The sequence below is a fragment of the Eublepharis macularius genome, chromosome 13 (genome assembly GCF_028583425.1).
Source record: "Eublepharis macularius isolate TG4126 chromosome 13, MPM_Emac_v1.0, whole genome shotgun sequence".
Lineage (NCBI taxonomy): Eukaryota > Metazoa > Chordata > Lepidosauria > Squamata > Eublepharidae > Eublepharis > Eublepharis macularius.
Window position 1 is genome coordinate 53,773,638 of NC_072802.1, and position 24,120 is coordinate 53,797,757.

The window sequence follows — 24,120 nt, forward strand, 5'->3', positions numbered from 1 at the left end:
GGGGAGGACAGTGTAGCTACGAGTGAAACACGAATCCAGTCTCATTGAGCTGACACTCACGAATCCAGCCTCATCCACGTCTCCAGAGGAAATTAATAGGTCCAAAAAGTGCCCAGTTGTAATCGGATGGTGCCCTCTTTTCCACTACCCTCCTCAACAAAGGCCATTTCCACACACGTTGAATAATGCACTTTCAATGCACTTTTGCAATCCTTTGGAATTGGTTTTTTCGTTCCACACCTGGAAAATGAGTTTCAAATGTTCACTAAAGAGTATTGAAAGTGGATTATCCAATGTGTGTGGAAGCAGCCAAAGTTTAATTAAGGACCACTAGATCTGGAGAGAGCCTTCTCAAAGCAAGGGGCATTGTTCTGGCCGCCTATGTAGGGATTCTTTATCCAGCCAGTTCCCTCCATCTCTACTGGAATAATTGAACCATCTCCCACCAACAGTTCACAGTGCCATCTTAAGCAGGTCTACTCAGAACCCTACTAAAGTCAACTAAATGGGGTTTACTCCCAAGAAAGTGTTCTTAGGCTCGCACTATTAGGAACCACCCCCCTGGGCTTCCTTTCTCACAAAGAACTGATACATTCGTCTCGAAGTTCCATACTGATCATGTTCTCTAGGAGGTTATTTCAAAGGTAAATTTAATAAAAATTGATTATTTACTTTCAGATAAATGCGTCTTAAAAGCAAAATCGGACTCACGGTGATTTTCATCTGCATTTATTTTTCACCTGCATTTAGAATCCCAGCATAACACACTGATCTTCCACTCTTTCTTTAAAGGAAAAGCGTATTTGTGCAGACAAGTGTGGGCCGGTGTTTTCCAGGGGGTGTGGAGGGGGCCATTCAGGGTGAACAGCAGGGGACGAGTCTCTTTCTTCCAGATTATTTTATGTGTACATTTTTTAGGCGCACCTTAATAAATGTTACTATTAGGGATTCTTATTATGAGGTAATATGATTATTGAAACGTTATTGTACATTATTAAAGGGCTGAATTTACAATGAAACTTAAAAAAAAAAGCAACCAGCACAAACACTCTTAAAACGAGTTGCCTTTTCAGTCATGCAATCGTGCTTATACATCTAAGAACAAGTCTTTAAATATTGTTTCGGCTCTTGGGGGCCTTTCGCTGAAATCCCTCCCCCCCCCTGTTCAGAAACCTGAATGGCGCCCTTGGGGGCGGGGGGCGGGCAGGCGTTTAGCGTTCGGATAGGCAGGAGTTCTAGTCTTTGGCTGGCGATTGCGTCTGGTGGAGCTGAGTAATCACCCTTATCAAAAATAAATAAATAAATAAAACCCAAACGGGATTAATCACTGTTGTGGGCAAACTCGAAAAGCCAAACAAGACCCTCCTCGACGACTACAAGCTCGCTAACAAGCTGCTGCTGGCGAAGAAACTCGTTCTCGAGAGAATATTTATTATTTCTTGGGATTCAAAGCCTACTCGGAATAGAATTGTTTGGGGTCTCCAGTTGTGTATGCGTGTGTTAATGGTTCATTGGAACAAGACGGAACACATGTTAGTTTAAGCAGGTTTATGGAATCACTGTAAATCATATAAAGTTTACGACTTTAGCAGGAAATGCAGGGCAAATGAGGGGGGAGGGGGATAGAATTCCCAATCGTAGGATGGGAGCCAAGGGAGAGGGACAGCGGGGGCTCCTGTGTCTTTTTTCTCTGCCCCTCCACCAGTTCGAGGATTAAAGGCCTTGGCCCCTCATTGGAGGCCCTCTTTGGCGCCGGGTGGCGTGTTCTTAATCAGTTGTCCATAAGTCCAGTACACATCAGGAAAAATTTAATCACGAGAAGCCAGACCTAGCTTAAAAGGGAAATCGCCATTTCCCTCCCTCCCCCTTTCCCGTCCTGCTACGGCCATAACTTTAGCGAGGCAGGCAAATATTTCACGGGCTGAAATCTGAGGAGGGGGAGGGGGCCAACAGTGCCCCCAAGAAATTGCAAAAAGAAAAAAAGTTAACCCATCAGGTAACCCAAAACTCCCCTTGATCTTCTTACGATTTTAATAAGGCAATAAGTATTTGAGGGAAAGCATTCGTGGAGGATCCGCATCATAAAGTCTCCTTCCAACAACATTAAAGAACTTTGAAGGCCATTGCAGAACTCCGAGGGATTTCTTTCAGCTCCGAGACTTTCCCCTCCCCCCCTCGACCCCATCTTCTCGGTTCTCCGGTCCAACGTCCCAAAGGGCAGCTCATGCATGGGGTTGCAGGTTTCGCCTGTACAAACCATGGAACTTGCTTTTGCCAAGGGGAAGGGAGAAGCCTCCAAACTCCCTTCCAAACACATCAGAAAGATCAGAGGCTCCGTTCATCTTTTCCTGGTCCTTTTTGTTCCGTATCCAGCAAAGACTGCAGAGGAATTTGCTTGCAGGCAGGTATAAACAAACAAAAAAGCCCCAAACTAATGTCCAGATACTTTATTGTAATCCATATGCATTTTTTCATATAAAATAAGTTTTTATTTTTGTGACTCACAGTAATAGTCCTAACAATATGAACCGACTGGCTTGGCACCCCATGTTGATTTCATTGACTCCTGATACTGTGAACACAGTCCTGATACATTTCACCTACTGCTCTTCCTTTGGGAGACTCAAAGGCCAATCCAAGGCATACTTATACTTCGAAATGCAAGATCCGGGTCCAGTAGCACCTTAGAGAATCTTGCTCTTTTACTACAGACCAGCACAGCTACCCACCTGAAACTTACTCCGAAATAATTCCGACTGAACTCCATAGCGGTTTGCCTTTCAATTAAAGGTCAGTCCGATTTCATCCTCAATGCGCCTTACAGAGAAGCTCCCGGGCGGTGTGGCATCGAGAGCCGGCCCAGGGCTGGGTCTACGCTGGAGCACCAGCCGCTTAATTTAGCATCAGTCGGGCCTCCTTCCTAACACTTCAGAATAACCCAGTTCCAAATACTTGGCCGAAGGGAACATTCTCGTCTATGGACTTTGGTAGGTCCAGCCTTCAAGGAGCAATTAGGAAGGCAGGAGACCTGTGGGAGCCGCTTCCGGCTCAGTTGTTTAGGATCCAGACTGGAAACTAGCGCCTGCTTTTCTCGCTGAAGGTGCGTGTGCCTGGTGCCTGGGGAAGAGAGAGTTAGTTCTGCTCCCACTTCTGAGATATTCCAGACCTTCCCCCTGAATCTTTAAGATGCCTTTCTCTAAAAGCTGCAAAGCCCTTTGGTCCCAGCCAAAACTGAAGGAGATTGTGACAAACTGAGAAATATTAGGATCGTGGCTGCAGAAATCCTTTCTCTGTCCAATTTTTGCCTCCTCAAAGCCCCTATAGAGCTACCAGTAAATCCCCCCCCCCCTATTACTGGGAGGTGGCGGGATGGGATGAGACTAGGAAACACTCATCATAGCCCGGCGGCTGGGATCTACCCCATTCCCATCCCGTGGCCGTGTATTTACCAATATAAAATTCTCAGGAGATCTTTTCCAGCGCCATTTAGTATAATAACAACCGCACCAACGATTATTATTTAAAACGCCCCATTCAGTCCTTCGGTTCACTCTTATTATAATCGGAGAGTTGAAAGGCACCGGGATGACTGAGTTCTCCACTCTTTCCAAACGTATTGAAATTAAACGTTATTAAAATAATTGAATACATAAAATAGCTGTAAACATATGACTTTTATTTAGGTCGCGGCTGTTTAGCGTTGACTCAGAATGGCCTCTGCAGCATGCCCTGATAACTTCCCAGCCTTCTACCACAAAATGACTGGCTACGGGCCAAGGCCTTTCCTTGGTTTTCCTAAAATAATTGGGGAGAGATTTTGCAGGCAAATCAGCCCTACTCTGGCGATTAAGTTCTGGGGGAATGTTGGTATCTATCTACAGGATTTGCTTTTAGGGAACAAGATAGTGGGAAGTGCTCCTGCTAAACCTTGTTAAACTGGATAAAATGCTCTTGTTCCCTAAAATTGTACATATGCAGCAGGATTTTCCAACTGGCTAGACCTGTTCTAGAAGCCTTGTCCACCTGAAAGCAGCCTCACAAATATCTCCATCCAGAAAATTTGTTTATTTAAAAAATTTCTATGCCACTTTTGTATCCAAAATAGGATCTCCAAAGCAGCGAACCAGAAAAATTAAAACATTTAAAACATGAGAGTAACATTTTCAATGTATGTTTAAATACTATAACATACATATACACAAACTCACAGGCACACAACCACGGAGGAGTCCGATAAGAGTTTACTATGGGTAGCCAACAAAACAAAAAAGGTCTTCACCCGCTGGCAGAAGATAATGAAAAAGGGAGACAGGCGAATCTTCTTGGAGAGGGAGTTCCCAGGAGCCAGAAGTCCTTTTCTCCCCTCGCCACTTGTGTAGCCTCAAATGGAAGGAGCACCCCAAGGATTCCGAAGAGTGGACTGGGAGAAGGCTGTCCTTAATGTATCCTGGTCCCAAGAGGTTTAAAGGTCAATACCAGCACCTTGAATTGGGACCAGAAGCCAGTGTGGATGGAACAATACCAGTACCTCTGACTCACTCCAGTCAAGACTGTGGCGCAGCATTCTGTATCAATTGGACAGTCTACAAGGGCAGTCACGTATAGAGCGTATTGCAGTAATCTAATCTAGGAATATTGGTGCCCCTGGTATTGTTGTCCTCATGCAGCAGAGAGGCACAGATAAAGCAGAAGAACAATGGCTTCTTAAAACCACCTGTAGAGTTCGACTGAAGACGGATTTGAACCGCAGATGGTAGCTCAATTTCTTTCGAAGGCCTTCAGTAAAGGGGGGGGGGATTTTTAAAATTTGAAGAAAACCTCCCATCAAACTCCGCAAAGGAAACTGACAGAAATCCTAAAGATCAAAAACTCCTGAAAGCCAGCGCACACATTGAACAGGGTAGAAAGGTGTAAAGCACACGTTGGCACTCGCATCCCATAAAAGGGTCAATATAGGACTGGGGAGACCTGGGTTCAAATTACCCCTTAGCCCTGAAGTTTTCTTCGTGAACTTGGGTTACTCTCTCTTTCAACCTAACCTACCTTACAGGGTAGTGGTGAAGATAAAACGGAGGAAAGGATTATGTATATGGCTTCTATGAGCTTCTTGGAAGAAGGCTAGGATAGAAAAATATAGTAACTCCAACCTAATGCGTCAGGAAAGGAGAACTTCTTTATTTCACAGTGCCATAAATATCGCGGGACCCAGGTCTTCCTAGTAAAAGTACCCCAGAACTCCTTTTCCTCCCTGATAGAAAATATATAAAGTGTTAACATTTCCTTAACGACTCCCCCAAACTATTGCTCGAGTTTTTAACAAAAGTTTTTATCTACGGGCGGGGAGCCTTTCCCCTCTCCCTCCTCTTGTCGAAGGGCACAACATCGAATTGCAACCTCAGGAGGAAGGGGGGAGAAAGACCCCAGCCGCCCGCGTTGCGGCTAACCGCCTGCCTGCCTGCTTCTGGCTGAACCTGTTTCTCCGAGGACCCGGCCAGAATCTTGCAGGGGGAAACGAGAGTCTGGTTCTAAATTAGTTCTACATACCTATCAACAGCTGGGGACGGCTTGGCCCGAGTGCCGAATAAAGCCGGGGGGTGTGTGGGTGTGTGGGTGTGTGTGTGTGTGTGTGTGTGTGTGTGTGTGTGTCGGGAAAGGGAAAGATGGAAAGAGCGCGCAGAGGTCATAAATTTGACAGGCACGAAGCCATACTTAAGCCCATAATTTGGCCTGGGCTTGTTACCCGTTGATCCCAGTGCCGATGGTTAGGGTGACTATTAGCTTTATAATTGCTCATCGCAGGCCTTGCGTGTTTATAAATGAGAAGGGAAGGGGGGGAGGGCCTGGCTGGGGTTGCTATATTTGGAAAAGAATTTTTAAAAGTCCTTCCAGGAAAGCTGCAAAAGAGAGCAGGCGGGTTTGAGAGGCTGACTTGCAAAGAGGGTGCTGGGAGGCAGAGGGGCAAATCCTACCCGTACCACACCGCACCCCAAGAAATATGCTAGATATTAGGGCTCGGGTCGTGGAAAGAGAAAGCGCCGGGGTTCAGTCGCTGCCCGAGATCAGACTGTGTTTCTTTGTCCGGGTCCTGAAAGACCAACTAGTTTTCCAGGGCAGGAGCTTTCGAGAGTCAAAGCTCTTTGTCGCGGTTGTTCGGTGGAACAGGCGTTGCAATCACTAGGGTATGACCCAAAGCGCTTTATTCATAAAGATGAGCTTTTGAAATTAACCTGCGGCGAGACGTTGGATTAAACTCCGGAGCGCGCAGACAAACGTGAGCTTTTAAAAATTGGCCTCAGGTGAATGTTTCTTTCTCCAAAACAAAGGGCTGATTGACTTACCATCATCAATTCACTATTGTTAACCATTGATATGAAAAAAATATTTATTTTTACATTAGATTTCTATCATGCTTTTCTACCATAAGGCGGTGGGTGATAGATTCAAACGAGGTCTTTACTTCCTTAGCGATCTACTTGCCCTCCTGTATTTAGACCTCTGTATAGTCTGTTGTGGTTCATCGGGAAAGGACACAGTTTAACAGTGCTGGTAGAACTGGCATTGGGAGGTAGAGCTGTGTAGTAGTTAGAGAGTCGAACTTAGAACGGGAAGAACTGAGTTCCAAATCCCCACTTTGCCATGAATGCCTGCTGGGTGTTCTTGAGGCAGTCACACAAACAGTCTAACCTACCTCACAAGGTTGCTGTGAAGTTAAAATGGACAAGAGGAAAATGATGGAATCAGGTTTGGATAAATAATAAATAATATTAACTGCAAGTATCGTGAATTGAAAGAGAGTCCCTTGGTACTTCTGCACAAGCACTGGTGAACTATACAGAAATCGATGAACATACATTTGTGAAAAGAGCCCTACACTCGTGATCTCTGTTTTATTAGCATGGCAAATAAGCCTGTGTAGAATTTGACCCAATTTACTCTTATCAGAGAATCTGAATCCGTAGAGAGTCCCCCCATTTCCTAGCAGAAGATAGGATGGAGCCAGTCCAGAATTTGTGTAGGAAGGCTTTGGAACAGAGAGAGACTTCATTTCTTTTTTAAAAAATGTTTTTAAAGTTCTTTTTAACCGCCTTGAGGGCCCATCTAAAAAGTCGGACTATCTCTTTTTCTAATAAACAGGCAAAAAACAAGGCATTAAAATCGCCTCTGGCTTCCCCTTTCTCCAGAGGACAGAACTCGAAGGGAATAGAACAGAGTTGTTTCAAAGACCTTAAACAGAGGGGAGTTGGAAGTGCCAAATAACGTGGAACTTCTAACCACCCCGCCTGGGAGGCAGACCAGGATTTCAGGCAAAGCTGATGCAGCATATGATAGTCGACAAAAGGTAGGCCACCGCTTAAATGCGGGTCTTTCAGTGGACAAGAGAGTGATTCCGCATTCGTTGGATAATGCATTTCCACATTCCAATCCTCTTTATAGATCATTTGGAACGGATTTTTTTGTATGCAGAACAAAAAACCCACCTCAAACGATTGATAAAGTGCATTGAAAGTGCATTATCCAACGTGTGCGGAATCATCCTTAAGTGTGGCTGAGCTTTAAAAATCAAGGCAAAGACAAGTTTAAGGTCATCTCTTTACCTGGCACTTAGTTTCCCATCGCCATTTATTTTTCAGAGATCGACATTGCTGCAGGGAAGGAAAGGGGGATCACTATGGCTGCAAAGTGGGGGGGGGGCATAAAGGGGGATTTCTAACGATCCTTCTGGGCTTTCTCCTTTGAAGTCATAGCTGTCTCCCTGGACCCGGCGGGCTCCGCAGCACCGTCAGGAATAGTAAAAGATGCAGTAATGCATGCATGACATCCCTCACACTTTCAGCACTGGGGTCGGGGAAACCAACCAACCAACCAGAAAGTTACTTTTTCTTTTCAAACCCCTTTTCCAGTCGTGGGGTTCCAGCCGGTCGGAGGCAGGAAGGGGAAACAGAGTTTCGGGCGGGCAGCAGTAGAAGAGCAAAATTCGGGTCCAGTAGCACCCAAGTAGATTTCTAGATTACGAGCTTTCTCATTATCTTGCTCTACTTGTTTATTTTACTTACTTATTTATTTATTTTATTCATGTCATTTATAGTCCGCCTTTCTCTCCTAGGACTAACATTAGGCAACATATAACTACCCAGTAGGATTATACTTGAAGCACAGGTAGCACATAGGAGCACATACTTAAAGCAACAGATAGGACACAAGGCAGCATAGTGGTGAAGTCTATGGTCCCTAACTCATTAGCAAAGCATCTGAGACCCCCTCCCTACCATACAGCCCTGCTGTTGGGAGTTATATTCAGAGAAACCAGTTACCTGGCCACTGGGGAGCGGAGATGTTTGTTCATCTTCCTCCCACTTCACCCCGCTAAACACCTTTTTTTTTAAATCTGGAATTTGACTGAGCTTTTAAAAGAGCTGAGTTGGGGGCTGTGAAAAGGCAAAGAGAACAATAACCGTGAAGGTGGACCTTAAGACTACTGAGGTCATCTTCCGAAGCACTAATTCGGGGCTTAGCCAATTTTGGCGGGACTGGAGGAGAAAGGGCCTTCTGGGTGGTGGCTCCACAATTTTAAACTCTTTCCCAGGGGGATTCATCTCCCTATTGCTGTCTTTCACCAGCCAGCGAAGACTTTTTGTTTCCTTTAGCGTACTCCCAATAACTGTTATTGGCCCTCTTCTCTGGTTTGGTGTTATGGGAGCTTATAGTTGAATTTAAATAGTTTAAATGCAACTTTACTTTTTTTTACTGTTTTGATGTTTGTTGCCTCGAGGGCCTATTTGGGTGAAAGGCCTGTAGAAATGTTTGAAATAAAAAATAATAATAAAATAAACGTATTTACCTGGAACAACGACTGAGAGGACCTGAGTGATCACTTTGAATTGCCGGGGATTATATATGACATTTTAAAAATTCTAGTTGACTGGTTTAATTGGCTGATTGTCTTCTGTTTTACTCATTAATCCAGTCTCTTTTACACACACACACACACACACACACACACGAGAGGGCGGGAGGGGGAGGGAGAGGGAGAGAGACTATATACTATTAATTCATATTCAGGCCAAATGTAACTTTGGAGTTATTTTATGACAACTTTCCAGGAATTAATACTTCGGTTGTCCATCTGGTTCTTAACAAACCCCAGGCATGAGTTACTCATTTGGCAAATGAGGCTGTCGGCTTGAAATCAATGAGGCTTACTTCTGAGTAAATATGCTGGAGCAGTTTTGTTTGTTTACTACTGGCCCTTCATCCCAGGAGCTCTGGCTGCCTACATGGGTCTTCTCGCAGCCGTTTTATCCTCGCAACAACCCTGTGGGGTAGGTTAGGGCGAGAGAGAAAGAGAGATCGAGGACCCAAGTCCCAGTCCGGCAATGAGATTCTCATTAGTCATTTTTTCCATGTCGATAATTCCAGATGGGTAGCCGTCATAGCCTGCAGAGGCAAAATAGAACAGGCGCCCAAAGTGCCTTAAAGACTGACGAAATTCATTCCAGCACCACTTTGACTCCCGCCCACCTCCATGCAAGTCCCTGATTATTGGATGTCCTTGAAACAGTGGCTATTTCTCAACTGAACCTACCTCATAGGGTTGTTGTGGACATAAATGAGGGAGAAGATCTGATAAGCTGCCGTGAGAGCCTATGCGGAGGAGTGGCGTACCAGTGTATGTAACTCAATAACTCGACCCTCGCTCTGCCTCCTTTTCTGCTGCAGCCAGGCCAACGTCTCACTTTTCGCCTGCAGCTGCAAGCCGGCGCGCCGCAGATAAGTGAAAGTGGTATTTTTATAGGCTGATAAAGCAAAACTTATCTGGATTCCCCCCTCTCTTCCCCGGCTGCTACCAACACTCCCTAATTGGTCATTTGCCGGGCAAGGTCCCTGGCCGTTTTGCCAGTCGGTTTCCAACTGCCAGCCAGGACATGTCTGTTCAGTCGAAAACCAGCAGCCTCAGTAGCCTTCCTTACATTTCTCTGGAGGGCACACCCACTCTGGCACTTGAGCCTTCCCGAACAATGTCCACCTACACGGAAAATGTGCCACTCTTTAAGGTCGTCTCACTTTTTAACCTAAAAACAAGACCTATCATACCAGTAATCAAAAGGAGAGTGAGGGTAAGTTTACTGGCTGTTATGGGTGGTAATGAACAACATTCAAGTCCAGTAGCACCTTAAAGACCAACTAGATTTTCAGAATATGACCTTCGAGAGTTAAAGCTCCCTTCCTCGATGTGTTCCACCCCTGATTCTCCCCTAAGCCTATAGTTTGTAAGGGCTGGGGAGAAAACTCTTTATGTTCCTCAGAATCAGTTATCTTTATTTATGGATTCCATTCCTTCTACTTTTACTGCAGTAATGCCGATGAGAAGTTCTAGGCATGCCCCACTGAAATGAACCTTACAGAGGTCTCAAGTCTGCATTAGTATGCAGTGAAACTTCTAGCTCAGCTCTTTTCACATTACAATGAAGCAAGTCCTACTAGTTCCTGATGGACTTGCATATACTTAAATAAATGTGCATATTGATTTATTTACAAAATCCATGCCTGCCTTTCTGCAGTCGTGAGAGCTACTGAGGTGGCTAACAGATTACAAACATATATAACAAAAACAAAAACACATTAAAAGCAACACAAAAACACCTCATTTTTAAACACTAAAAAGCAAATGAAAATATACATTCAATATAATACAATACACATACATAAAATAGTAATTAACAACAGGCCAGGAAGGAGCGATCACTGAGGGCATGGCAGACAAACAAAAAAATCTTAACAAACTGGCAGAGCAACAGAATGGGATTGGCAAGTGCCTCTGAAGAGACAGTTCCAGAGTTTCTGCATCTGGTAGAGAGCCAGTTTGGTGTAGTGGTTAAGAGAGTAGGACTTTAATCTGGAGAACTGGGTTTGATTCCCCACTTCTCCGCTTGAAGCCAGCTGGGTGACCTTGGGTCAGTCACAGCTTCTTGGAGCTCTCTCAGCCCCACCCACCTCACAGGGTGATTGTTGCGGGGGTAATAACAATGTACTTTGTAAACTGCTTTGAGGGGGCATTAAGTTTTCCTGAAGGGTGGTATATAAATCAAATATTATTTTTAATGTTATTAAGGCCCTTTCCTGACTGTATCTCAGAAGGCCGCCTGCCTAATGTCAGGAGTGCTGGGCACTCTGAAAAGATTACAGTAGCAATTTGGGAGGCTCCTAAGGGAACAGTGACCCTTCAGATATGTTGGTCCCAAGCACTGTAGGGCATATTAATGAATTTAGGTTACAATCCTGGCAAATACTGACCTGGAAATTACCCAGTGATTAAATTAATGGCAGGAGGGCAAGGCCCCTTCCCTTGGCTATTTTTGGTGTAAATGAGAGATTTGACTCCCTTCTTCAGCACTGAGTAAATACTATGGATTCACTTATGTTTATACACCAGTCTTGTCTCCAATGAGGACCCCAAACCAGTTGCATCATTCTTGCCTCCATTTTATCACCACAGCAACAACCCTATGATGTAGGTTAGGCTTGAATAAAGAGAATGACCATCCAGTGAGCTTCTTTGGCAAGGTAGGAATTCAAACCTGGGCTTCCCAAGTCCTAGTCTGTCTCTCAGCCCCCTGCACCATTGCTGAATAAACATGTTCATGCGATCTTATCGTTGCAGGATGAGGTGGAAGGAAGGAAACACGGACTATAGGAAACCAGAACTGATGTTCACTGCCGTGATTGGAATGAACAAGTATTTTTCAAATGGGGTTTGGAGCTGCACTGGTAATCCTATTGAAGTCCACGAGAAAATCCTAGTAGATTTGATTGCCTCTTGCTAACTGCCTGATATGAATAATTAAAATGATATGCAAGCTGAAGGCCTACATGACAACAAACCTTGTTCAGGAAGAGATGGAGAATTTAGGAATGACAAGGTAGAAAGAAGAGCAATGGTTGAAGCATGTGCATTAATTATCTTTCTATATAAAAGGCAAGCCGTATTGGCAATGACTCACTTTTTATCCTGGTGTGCCTGCACAGGAGTAATCACCAATATGGCCTCTGGAGGGTGCCGCCGTGGTGGGAAATCCAGGCAAGGTGGCCCGTCCCTCCAGAGGAAGCCGCTATGGTGGGAAGCCCAGGCAAGATAGCCCATCCCTCCAGAGATTGCTGCCATGGTAGGATGGCCAGGTGAGGGGGCTCATCCCTCCAGAGGACACCACTGAGAAGGGACAGACAGGTGAGAGGAGGCAGCCCATCCCTCCGGAGGGCGCCACTGTAGAAAGAGAATCAGGCAAGGCAGCCCATCCCTCCAGAGGGCGCTGCTGCAGCAGGATGGCCAGGTGAGGTGGCCTGTCCCTTTGGAGAGTGCAGCCACGGCCAGAAGCCCGGCATCCCTGAGTTCCATTTTCCAGGGCCCATTTTTTAAAAATTGGCTCCATTGCTAATTATGCATAAAGAGAGAATTTATGCAGCCTATTCACCATCTCTTGGCAGGGATTAGTTAGCCCAGAGTGCCTGATTGTTTGCTTCATTTCTAGCACACTTTTCTCCCCAATAGGGACCCAACGTGGCTTGCAACATCGTTCTCCCCTCCTCCATTTTAGCCTCACAGCAAAAAGCTGTGAGGTAGGTTAGGCTGAGAGAGAATTACTGGCTCAAAGTCATCCAGAAAGTTTCCACGGCCAAGTGGGGATTTGAACCAGGGTCTCCCAGATCTTAATCCCACCATGCTGACTGTTAGCCATCTATTAGCCATCTGTAAGCCACCTACTCTCTTAGTGATTAACAGTGAGACCCTAAGCAGAGTTAAACACTTCTGAGTCCATTGGATTAAAAGGGCTTAGAAAGGTGTGAGCCTGTTTCAGATTAGACTGTAAGTGATGTCCTCGTCCTCGTCTGAGAGCAAAGCTACAAGTGACGCCTTACACAGGTTGGACACTTGTCAGCTTCCCTCAAGTTCTGATGGGAAATGTAGGCATCCTGGTTTTACAGCTTGGCTCTCCATTACAGCTGCAAGACCAGGATGCCTACATTTCCCATCAACACTTGAGGGAAGCTGACAAGTGTCCAACCTGTGTAAGGCATCACTTGTTGCTTGGCTCTCAGTGGTGAAAGGAGGACATGGGAGATCCAGGCCCAAATCACAACTCAGTCAGTTAGGTCACTATGGGCCAGTAATTTTCTCTTGGTTTAACCTAATGCACAAGGTTGTAGCTGGGGCAAAATGGAAGAGGGGAGAAACATATATGTCACCCTGAATTCCTTGAAGGAATGGTGGGAATTAAACAAATGTGACAGATAGGACCTGATAAATAAGTATAATGTGGTTGTTGACTTTCATCTGAGAAAAAAGTCCACAACAAAACAAACAAATATTTTTTTTTTAAATCCCATGCTAATTTTCTTTCTTTTCTAATCCAGCTTCTTTTCCATCACAGAGCTCAAGGTGGAGTAAAAAAGTCTCTTAGCAGGTGTCCCCTACAGGCATTACCGTGGCCTACAGAACTGGTAGTAGAATCCTGAGATAGAACCAGGGCCGCTGAAGGGGGTGGGGTCTGGGGCCCAAAATTCAGGGGGCCCAAGTCAGCTCCAGGCTCCATGAAGCCAGAGTAGTGTTGCGTTCCGTGAATGCATTACTTTTTCTTTTATTTTTAATGCAGTTCTGCACTGCAGCCACTAGGGGCACAGGGAAGGCAGAGAGCACAATAAACAGTAACCCCTCTATCTTCTGGCAGCGCCTCTCTGCAGCCTTTACAAACAATTGCCCAATTGATGGTTGTTGTGGGTTTTCCGGGCTGTATTGCCGTGGTCTTGGCATTGTAGTTCCTGACGTTTCGCCAGCAGCTGTGGCTGGCATCTTCAGAGGTGTAGCACCAGGCTAACAAAACACTCCACACCTGTGCTACACCTCTGAAGATGCCAGCCACAGCTGCTGGCGAAACGTCAGGAACTACAATGCCAAGACCACGGCAATACAGCCCGGAAAACCCACAACAACCATCATTCTCCGGCCGTGAAAGCCTTCGACAATACAATTGCCCAATTGCAACCTTTACAAACAATTACCCATCACCAATTGCTGCTAAACCCATCAACCAAGCCAGAAATAGAGCAAGGCAAGACCATCAAGTATATGGCTGATGGCTGCTGCAGTAATTGCCAGGCTACAGCCTCCTAACAAGGCCTTGGTTTCCATCAGTCCATGCTTACCCTCTTCCTTTCCTCCCCCCACCCCCCGCTCCTCAGTTTGGTCTGCCCAGCCAGATCTTGAAAATGGGTAGGCCTGTTAGTATGCTGTAGCAAAATAAACTGCCCTTTCCTTCTCTGCTCCTTAGTTTCTCTCCCTCTTTTCCACACTGTTCTCCTTCATTTCACTCTCTTCCTTTCATAAGCTGCCTTTAATTTTCTCTCTCCACCTCCTACCCCCTTTATTTTTAACTTCTTCATATTCCTTTCCTGCTTGGCAACTTAGAACATACTTTACAGTAATACAAGAGGGGACCTCCTGCAACAAAATGTTGTGGATTATGGAGGCAACTGTCTCCACAGTTGTCACAGCCACACTGCCCTGTAACTTTCCCCACCACCCAACCAAACTTTCTTGTGGCTTCCCTCTCCCCCAGCAGCTATGAGTTGTGCTCTTCTGCCTCCCTCCCTAAGACCCTTGGTTTTACCGTCCTGGCAAACACTCTTGCCCTTAACGCCCCCTCCTTGCTAAAGACCCTGACTCTTTCCTGCCTTTATCTCTTCCCTGCCAAATACCTCTACCCTTTCCTACCCTTTACCCCTCCCTGTAAAATACTCTTATCCTCCTTTGCTCCTTATCCATCAAATACTCTTACCCAGGGCTTTTTTTCTGGGAAAAGAGGTGGTGGAACTCAGTGGGTTGCCCTTGGAGAAAATGGTCACATGGCTGGTGGCCCCATCCCCTGATCTCCAGACAGAGGGGAGTTTAGATTGCCCTCCGTGCCACCAAGCAGCGCAGAGGGCAATCTAAACTCCCCTCTGTCTGGAGATCAGGGGGCGGGGCCACCAGCCATGTGACCATTTTCAAGAGGTTCCGGAACTCTGTTCCCCCGCGTTCCTGCTGAAAAAAAGCCCTGCTCTTACCATTTCCTATCCTTTCCCCTACTCCAAATACCCTTCCTCTTTCTCTACCTCTCTCAAAAACCAGTCCTCCCCCCCCCCACCTGCTCCTTCAAGGCTGGTGGGGCAGCATGCACCACAGGGAAACACTGTCTGGGTGGCACAAGCTCACATGCCCCAGCACTGGTTAGGACCAGAGAATGTGAGTGTGCCCCAGTACTGTCACTTTTCTCTGCCACCAACCTCCTCCATGTGTCCCAGAGTGGCTGGGGGTAGTCTCCAACATTCTGGCAACATCTGGGTACTTACCACTGCCCTGGCAGTACTCTCTTCCAGCTAGGCTGGCAAGAGCATGCAGGTGCCACCTGGGTCTCACATGGCTTTCCCTGATGCAGGGCAGATGTGGCACTTGCACACAGAGTGCACTTTTGTTTTTATTTTTTTACAGGCCCTCAATGCATCTTCTAACTGTTACAATTATTCTGCAACTCTGGGTGTGGGATTTCCCCAGGTTGCAGAAACGTCTGTTGTGTTCCAAAGTGACCCCAAGCCTCAGATATAAGCATCTGCAGAGTTGGTGCCTCTCCAGAATTAGATATAGAATGGCAACAAATCTTTGTTAATACTATGAACAGAAGGGGGAGTTGAGTTAATATTTCCTCATGATCTACTAAAATAGTAAAAGAATGTTCCCCTCCTCTTTACATGCATGGTAATTGAATAGATCAAGATGGGTAGTCATGTTAGTCTGTCTGTAGCAGTAGAAAAGAGCAAGGATCCAGTAATACTTATAAGGCTAACAAAATTGGTGGTAGGTATCTGTATCTGAAGAAGTGAGCTGTGACTCATGAAAGTTCATACTCTACCACAAATTTTGTTAGTCTTATAGGTGCTACTGGTCTCTTGCTCTTTTCTACTGGTAATTGAATGTTAATCTCTTTTAGTGGTTATAAATAAGGAACAAGTTAGAACTCCTTTCCCTTTGTTTCCATTCTTTACTAACATTTTAAACACTGTCCAAACAGTGAGTTATATATTACTGTATTGTTGGGACATCTAATACTCCTTTGTAAATACTACTTTGCTCCTATAGGCATTACACTTCATGTTATATGACAAACAAAATAATATTCTTTAAAAATGTCACCAAAATCACTCCCAATCATCCAGCATCACTACATAACCCATTTTGCCCCTTCTTTTGGTATAAGGGTAAACTGGAATAGATTTCTTACTGATCTGTTTACTAAAGATTTATTGCAATTTCAATGTTTTTAAATGAAATGGAGCTCACTTCATCAGATGTAAGAAGTGTATCCTATATTGGCAGACATAAATGCGTGTGTGTAAAGATAAAATTACAACATTAAACATATTGGGAGGAACAGGCTGTGTGAACTGAGAAGATGAGAAGGGCATTTTTGGCAGGAACAGCTTGGCTGGAAAGAGGGAAAGAAAAGCTGCTCCTGCTTCTTTAACACGCTCATGAAAGCTTCTCTGGATTCAACTGGGAATTAGCAAGTGTTTACATCCAGTCATGAAAGAGTTAAACTGTTGTTTGTGTTAATTAGTTAGAAAACTTATTTGCATATAACCACTTAGCTGTCAAGTGTGGATTCCTGCCATAGAAGTAGGATTCTCTATGCTTAATGAACTAGAATTAGGACTCTTTATTGGGCAACCAGTTTATTGGGGGGGGGGGCAATTAACTAGAAAAATATACTGAAGTTTTATTGCTCTTTGTTCAGTCTAAGTTAGTCTCAAGGATGATTCTCCAACAGTCTGTCTTCAGTTCCCACTAAGTCTCCGTCTAGTTCAGAAGCTAGCAAGATGTAGCCAGTTAGGCATTTCTTTTTTTTTTAAATTCCACTGTAACCTTTTAAAAATCCTTTATGTAGTAAACTATTTTATAGAGCTAAATGCTAGAGAGAGTGTGTGTTCTCATTATATCCAATGCACAACTCTGCGAACTCTGCAACAAATTGCATATTTTCCCCACAGATACTCGGGGGTCTGCCCCTGATCACTGCACTTGCAATATTTAACAGTAGTTTGAGTACTGAACAAGCAGCCAATCTTCCTCCTGCCAAATAGTTGCAGCGATACCTGATGAAGCAGCATGGGCCATCATCCTTTCTGCTGAACTGGATTTATAACAATGTTCATACCCCACCTTTCTCCTGAATGGGGTCCCAAAGCTGCTCCTATTGTTCTCCTGTTTTCTGTTCATCCTCACAACAACCCAGTGAGGTAGGTCTGGCTGAGAGGGACTTGCCCAAGGCCTCCCAGCAAGCTTCCATGGCAGAGAGGGGGTTCAAGTATAAAGGCAACTTCATAGCTCTCTTATTACATGCTGCCTAGTGTAGATGTAAGCTGGGCCATGATGTTCCGATTCTCTTTGGTTTTGGCACTGCAACTGCCACCATCATCTTGAAGCTGGAGGCCAATTTTCAAATCCTTAGCACTATTTTCTCACGTGTATGCCTGCCACAGGGAACCTTGGCTTCCTTTGCAAATAGCAAGGGGGGAGGGAGGGGGGGAGAGAGAGACAGAGACAGAGACAGAGACAGAGACAGAGACAGAGACAGAGACAGAGACAGAGACAGAGACAGAGACAGAGACAGAGACAGAGACAGAGTGGTGGGGGGCCTGCTCCCATGGTCATCCTGAAGCTAGAGGCCAATTTTGAGAATCCTAGCTTGGTTTTCTGATGACTTATACTTGCCAGTTGCCACAAATGATCTTTTTACAATGATAGACGCATGGTAACAGCAAGCCATTTCTGTTATGATATTTTGTTTGGATCATAGTCGTTTGGGGGGACCTAGGTGGAATCAGTGTTTGGGGGGCTATGGTGGTTCTCAGCAGTCCTCGATAGAACATTGCATTGTATCACTTGTGGGGAGGGGGAGGTACGTTAATAAGAGTCCTCCACATAAAAATAAAATCTTTATTTGCATGCAAAAATACTTAAGCAAGGGAGAATATTTTTGCCCCAGCTGCTCCTTGCTTCACAAGTTTGGACATGTGATTTTGTTTTATATAGAGGAGCGCTCAGAAATGTGTTCTGTGACTTCAGTATTCCTTCGCCATTCCGTTGCACTGGTAGACCAGAATTCTGCGAGACTTCCATACTCCCCTCTGCACCGTATCCCAGATTCCTTGGTTTGAACCACAACCACATCGCCCGACCATCTTCTTGGCAACACAATTAAGAGACTCTCCCAAGTTCTGATATACCGGCTCAAGCGGCCTGAACAGTGCCCATATTCTCTTTCTCCAAAATGATGGATTAGGAAATTGGAACATCTCGAAAGACTGTTTATTTCTCCTCTTCTGTTGGAGAGCCAGACACGGATCATTATGGTTGCTAATTCAGTTGTCTTGGAAGCTTCGTTTCAGTTCTAAATGAGCCCTGAAAGCTGGAACTGATAGATTGGGCTCAATTAATTCCTAGAACTCACATTAAAATATGGATCTAATCAGATGGCAGCTTCCAGCGATCTGTCTACGCCTATTTGTTCAAGATGTCTGTGTTAAGCCGTCATGAAAAACTGTAACCCCTTGAAAGCCCTTGGAGAGGGAGAATCAGGGGGCCTTTAGAAATGTATCAAGGACCTGGATCGGATCTGAAGTACACTGAAATAATAGGATCTTTTAAAGAAAATGAACATTATTGTCCTAAACAGAGAAGTCGAAAGTAACTCTTTTTAAAATTAACTTTACCTCCCCTACACACACCGCAATCACATCGGAGTATTTAACGGGTTTTCCATACACTATGCACTCCAGCACCCTTGTAATTATTTATTAGATTTTTATCCCATCCCTCTTCCAAAGGGCTTCAGCGATCCTCCCCATTTATCATCACAGAGAGAGAGAGCGCGGTCCAAATCTCCCCTCCCCTCTCCCAGTTTCATAGCAAAGTGAGGATTTGAATCTGGGTCTTCCGGGTGGTGCCCTGACCTGGGTAGCCCAGGCGAGTCCGATCTCCTTACATCTTCGAAGCTAAGCAGGGTCGGCCTTGGTTAGTAATTGGACGGGAAACCTTCAAAGAAGCCCTGGGTTGGTTGCAGAGGCAGCTAATGGCAAACCATCTCTCTTAGTCTCTTGGGGGGGGGGGGTCGCTCTAAGTCAGCTATGACTTGATGACACTTTCCACTACCCACGACCGTTACTACACCGGACGATCCCTCAGCACTAAAAACAGTTTGTGTGTTGCAAATGTGGAAGGGGGGGATTAAGGCTTGTAAAAAGCCAGCTGATGAGTCAGCGGTTGCAGCAAGGTTTGTAGCGACTCATTCACACATTTGCAAGAACACAGAACACATAGAGTTGGAAGGGGCCATACAGACCATCTAGTCCAACCCCCTGTCCAATGCAGGATCAACCTAAAAAAGGACGTGAGTTCGCTGGAACGTGTGAACGGGACTGCAAGCGGGAGTAATCCCCTGATGCTGATCTTGCTTTAGAGATGGACCATCCAGCCCTCTTCATAGAAAGAATACAGCACACTGAGATGATGTTGAATAGGCATTGCGGCTTCTGGCGATGATTTTCCACGCTCATCCTATGGACAGCAATATAGGAGTGCCCCATTTTCTGTTGCTGGCTATCCAACCGTTTTTCATGGCTGAGAGCAGAACCACAAGTGACAAAAGGCACAGATTGGACACTTGTCAGCTTCCCTCAAGTTTTGATGGGAAATGTAGGCATCCTGGTCTCGCAGCTTCACTCTCTGACTGCTGTCCAATGGACTTTTCAACTGTCACTTGTCCAACATTCCGCAAAGCTGCCTACATTTCCCATCAAAACTTGAGGGAAGCTGACAAGTGTCCAATCTGTGCCTTTTGTCACTTGTGGTTCTGCTCTGAGACTCTCATTGATGGGAACCTTGGAAGCAGGATAGTACATTAGAGCTACCCAAGCTGAAGAAGCGCACACAACTGGTAGGACTCCCCCAAAGTATTCCGACTCCCCCAATGCCTCCCGCGGATTTGCTAAACTCCCAGAAAGGTCGTCGATCGTGCTTCAGAATCTTTGCAGACCCACCAGGAACGTTCCCAAGAAGAGCCCTGCCGGGCACAACAAAGCAGCACCTCTCCTAGCGTCCTCTTCCCAACATTTTCTGGAGGGGCAGCCCTCTGCCGTCATTTGTCGCCTACCTCCAGAGACGCCTTTAGCTATCAAGGCCTCGCCATTAACGGTCGTGCATTATTCGAATCCCCTTTAAAGCTATCTAAACTAGCGGCCATCATGTGGCAGCGAGTTCCTTAAGTCAACTCCGCCATGTGTGATCTCTTTGCTGAATCGACTGCGTCTGAGATGACCCCGATTTCTAGTGTTACAGGAAGGAGAGAAAAAGTTCTAATCTCATTTCTTCACATCATCATCATCATCATCATCATCAAGGCTGTCCACAATCCTGTTTTAAATGTGTATTAATAGAAATATACTGCTTTTTTAATGATGTTTTAATGTAGATGAATTTTATTGTATTTTAATATGTTGTTATCCGCCCTGAGCCTGCTCTGGGGAGGACGGAATAGAAATTTGAAATAAATAAATATTAAGATACCATTTTTTGCTGCTGGTGGCACTCTCCTTCAAAACTCTAAACTGAGAAGATCCAGACGATGTAGGCTTTCCTCGTAAAGAAACCTCTTAGATTGGGGGGTGGGTGGGTGCATAAATCTGGCGTTGGGGCATTTTGACGAGGAAACGACCTTGCCTTTTCACAGTGGCCAGGACTTCCTAGCGCATGCGATTTGGCTAGCGGAGGCTGACCCCACGGCCCAACTCCCTTCCAGTTCCTTCCAGCTTCCTCTCCGCCCATTTTTTCTTTTGGGGGAGGTGAGGAAGGGGGCGATTGATAGACCCTCTGACCTGCCACTGCCGGGCAGGCATGAATCAAAGAGATTCAAAGAGCAGCTGGAAAGGTTATTCTGACCCTTCCTACCGGGCAGCGTGCCCTTCCCCCCACCCGATTGCCCCTGCAAACGCTCAGCCATGTAATGGCCTTCTAATGGAGCGGGACTAGCAGCGCGATCTGCTTGGTTTAAAGTCACACCTCCTGGCGGCTTCCTCTACAGCTGGGTGGGGTGTATGAGAGAGGGACTGACACTGGGGTGGGTTCAGAGGGAGGGAGAAATCTCACACCGATCCAATGCGTGTTTACTTGCAAGTTATCGCATTGATTTCTTTATTAGAGGCATTTATTAGAGCTTTTATGGCTCAAAGGGTTAAGTTCCCCTGGGTTTTGGAGGAGGGGCATCTTCCAAGAAACTACATAATAACGGGGCACTCACAATGGATCAAGGAGTTCTTGATTGCTTGTTGGAAAGGTATGCTTGTCCTGCAAGATAGGTTATCTTGGAAACCTCTTACCCAAGAAAAGCAACCCAGTCTGAACATTGTGACTGACCCCATTGCACTTATGTAAACATATTGACTACTACATATGATTGGATTGGCGTGAAATCTCTTACTTGGGCCAGCCCCAGTTTTAGGTACTTTGATTGCAATACTTTCCTAGGATCCACTGAATAACACTGGTCTTACTTCTGAGAAGACCTGCTTAGGATTTACCCCCTTTGTCTCAAGAGCAAGGCAGGAGGCCTTAAACTATGTCAAGTTTAAGAGTGTCCATAGCCCATTCTATCCACACTCCACTTATGGGCCCTCATAATCTGAAGCCTTAAGCTTTAGCATACTTACTTTGGGTATAAAGCCAGCTTTACACTTCTCAGTGTGAAGAGAAAGGATACCTGGTGAAGGCCGTGGAGGACACAAAAAGAATGCCTTGGATTCCCTGGTTTCAGGATCATCTTACATCTAGTCATATATCTACTCCAAAAGGGACTCTTCCAACTGAAAGTGCTTCTCAGGATAACACATGGATCTACTATCTGAAATCCTTCTGGAGATGCTAGCACCTGAACAGAGAACCTAATGAAGGCAAAGTGCATGCTTGTCCACTACACCTCTGATGGATGCAATGGCTCCCAGAATGGGTCCTGGTGACTATCCAGCCATGTCAACTTTTGTTCTCAGCCATGCCACCCGGATATAAGATAACAACAACAACAACAACAACAACATTTGATTTCTATACCGCCCTTCAGGATGACTTAACATCCAGAGGAGTTTACAAAGTATGTCATTATTGTCCCCACAACAGCAAACACCCTGTGAGGTGGGTGGGGCTGAGAGAGCTCCTAGAAGCTGTGACTGATCCAAGATCATCCAGCTGGCTTCAGGTGGAGGAGTGGGGAATCAAACCCGGTTCTCCAAATTAGAGTCCTGCACTCTTAACTACTACACCAAACTGGAATATTTACAAGTCAGGCATATTTGAGGAAGGGCGGGGTCAAAGTTTGAGATGCACATAGATGGCATTAATCCTAATGTCAGGGTCAATAGAAGCTCTTCCCCAAATCATGTTTGTGCTTTTTTACAGATCGATGATGGAAACTGTATTTAGGAGCCTGGCCAGGGGGATACTTATTTGCACAGGTTCGGACTTCCTGAAAAGCAATGCAAGCATATCTTTTGGTAGGATCTTCAGTTTTGCCACTGAGATTGAAAGCATGAAGCTTAATCCTTTGCAGGACTTTTTTCTGGGAAAAGAGGTGGTGGAACTCAGTGGGTTGCCCTCGGAGAAAATGGTCACATGGCTGGTGGCCCCGTCCCCTGATCTCCAGACAGAGGGGAGTTTAGATTGCCCTCCCTCGGAGAGGTCATGTGACCATTTTCAAGAGGTTCTGGAACTCCGTTCCACCAGGTTCCTGCTGAAAAAAAGCCCTGATCTTTTGTATGATTACTCATAAACAGATCGGTCTTACTGCCCAGTAAAAGTGCACAAGATAACAGCCTCTTAAATTCAATGGCACTTGATTTCTGAATAAGTGTGTATAGGATTAAAGAATAATCTAATTGTCTTTATTTCAGTCTTTGCAATGAGAGAGTAAATCTGTATGATTAATGCTTACTTCTTATTAAAACAAGCTATATTTCTTCTATCTCAATGTACTTGTTTAAAGAATCTGATTGTAATGTCCATGCCTTATTTCTTATACTTAAGTTCCATTCTTGGTTGGATGAAATTCTTGTTGCTTAGCCATTTACCAGTTGTGTTTTGGATCTTGGAAATAGACCCCTTCTGCACACCACACTTACTTCCCATTTTTCAAGAAGTCAAGCCAAAACCAGGGCCGGATCGAGGAGGGGCAGGGGGGTAGTCTGCCCCTGGCACCACCAGGGAGGGGGAGCCAGGAGCAGCTGCCAGCTGCCAGAGGGTGCAGACAGCAGCGCGGGCAGCCTCGCAGCCCCCCGCACTGCCTTTTGCCTGCCCCACAGGACAGGGGGTGTGCGGCAAGCCGGCCACCCCCTGTCCTGCGGGGCAGGCGAAAGCAGCGCGGGGGGTTGCGAGGCCGCCCATGCTATTTGCCTGCAGGGAGGCAAATGGTGTGGGTGGCTTCCCAGCCCTGTATGCTGCCCCCACCATTCCACGCTGCGTGATGACATCACCGAAGTGACATCATAACGCAGTGTGGGGAGTGCACGTGTGCAGTATGTGCATGCAAGGTGGTCAGCCTAGGGTTGCCCCAGGCGCAGGCGACCCTAGATCTGGCGCTGGCCGAAACCAATGCAGTTGGCTTGACCACATTCTCTCTGCACCTCTTCCATGCTATGCTGAGGTTCATGGGACCTACATAGACAAAAACTATGGGGGACTTGAGAAGAGGGGAGCTTCAGTGGAGGGTGGGGGAGAAACCAACTGGATGGATTGAACCCATATTATCCCTGACTTTTTATCTATACAGCAAACACATGAGGTAGGTTAAGCTGACTGGTCTAAGGCTACTCCTTGTGATGGGCCCAAGGTCACCAAATAAGCATTAAGGTGGAGCAAGGGCTGAATACTGGTCTCGTGGTTTCTATTGTAGTATTAGCAGGAACTTAACTGAGGAAGGCTATGTCTGACATGATTTTTAGATAATTTATCAAAATTAATTCAGATAATTCTTAGATATATGAAAAATCCAT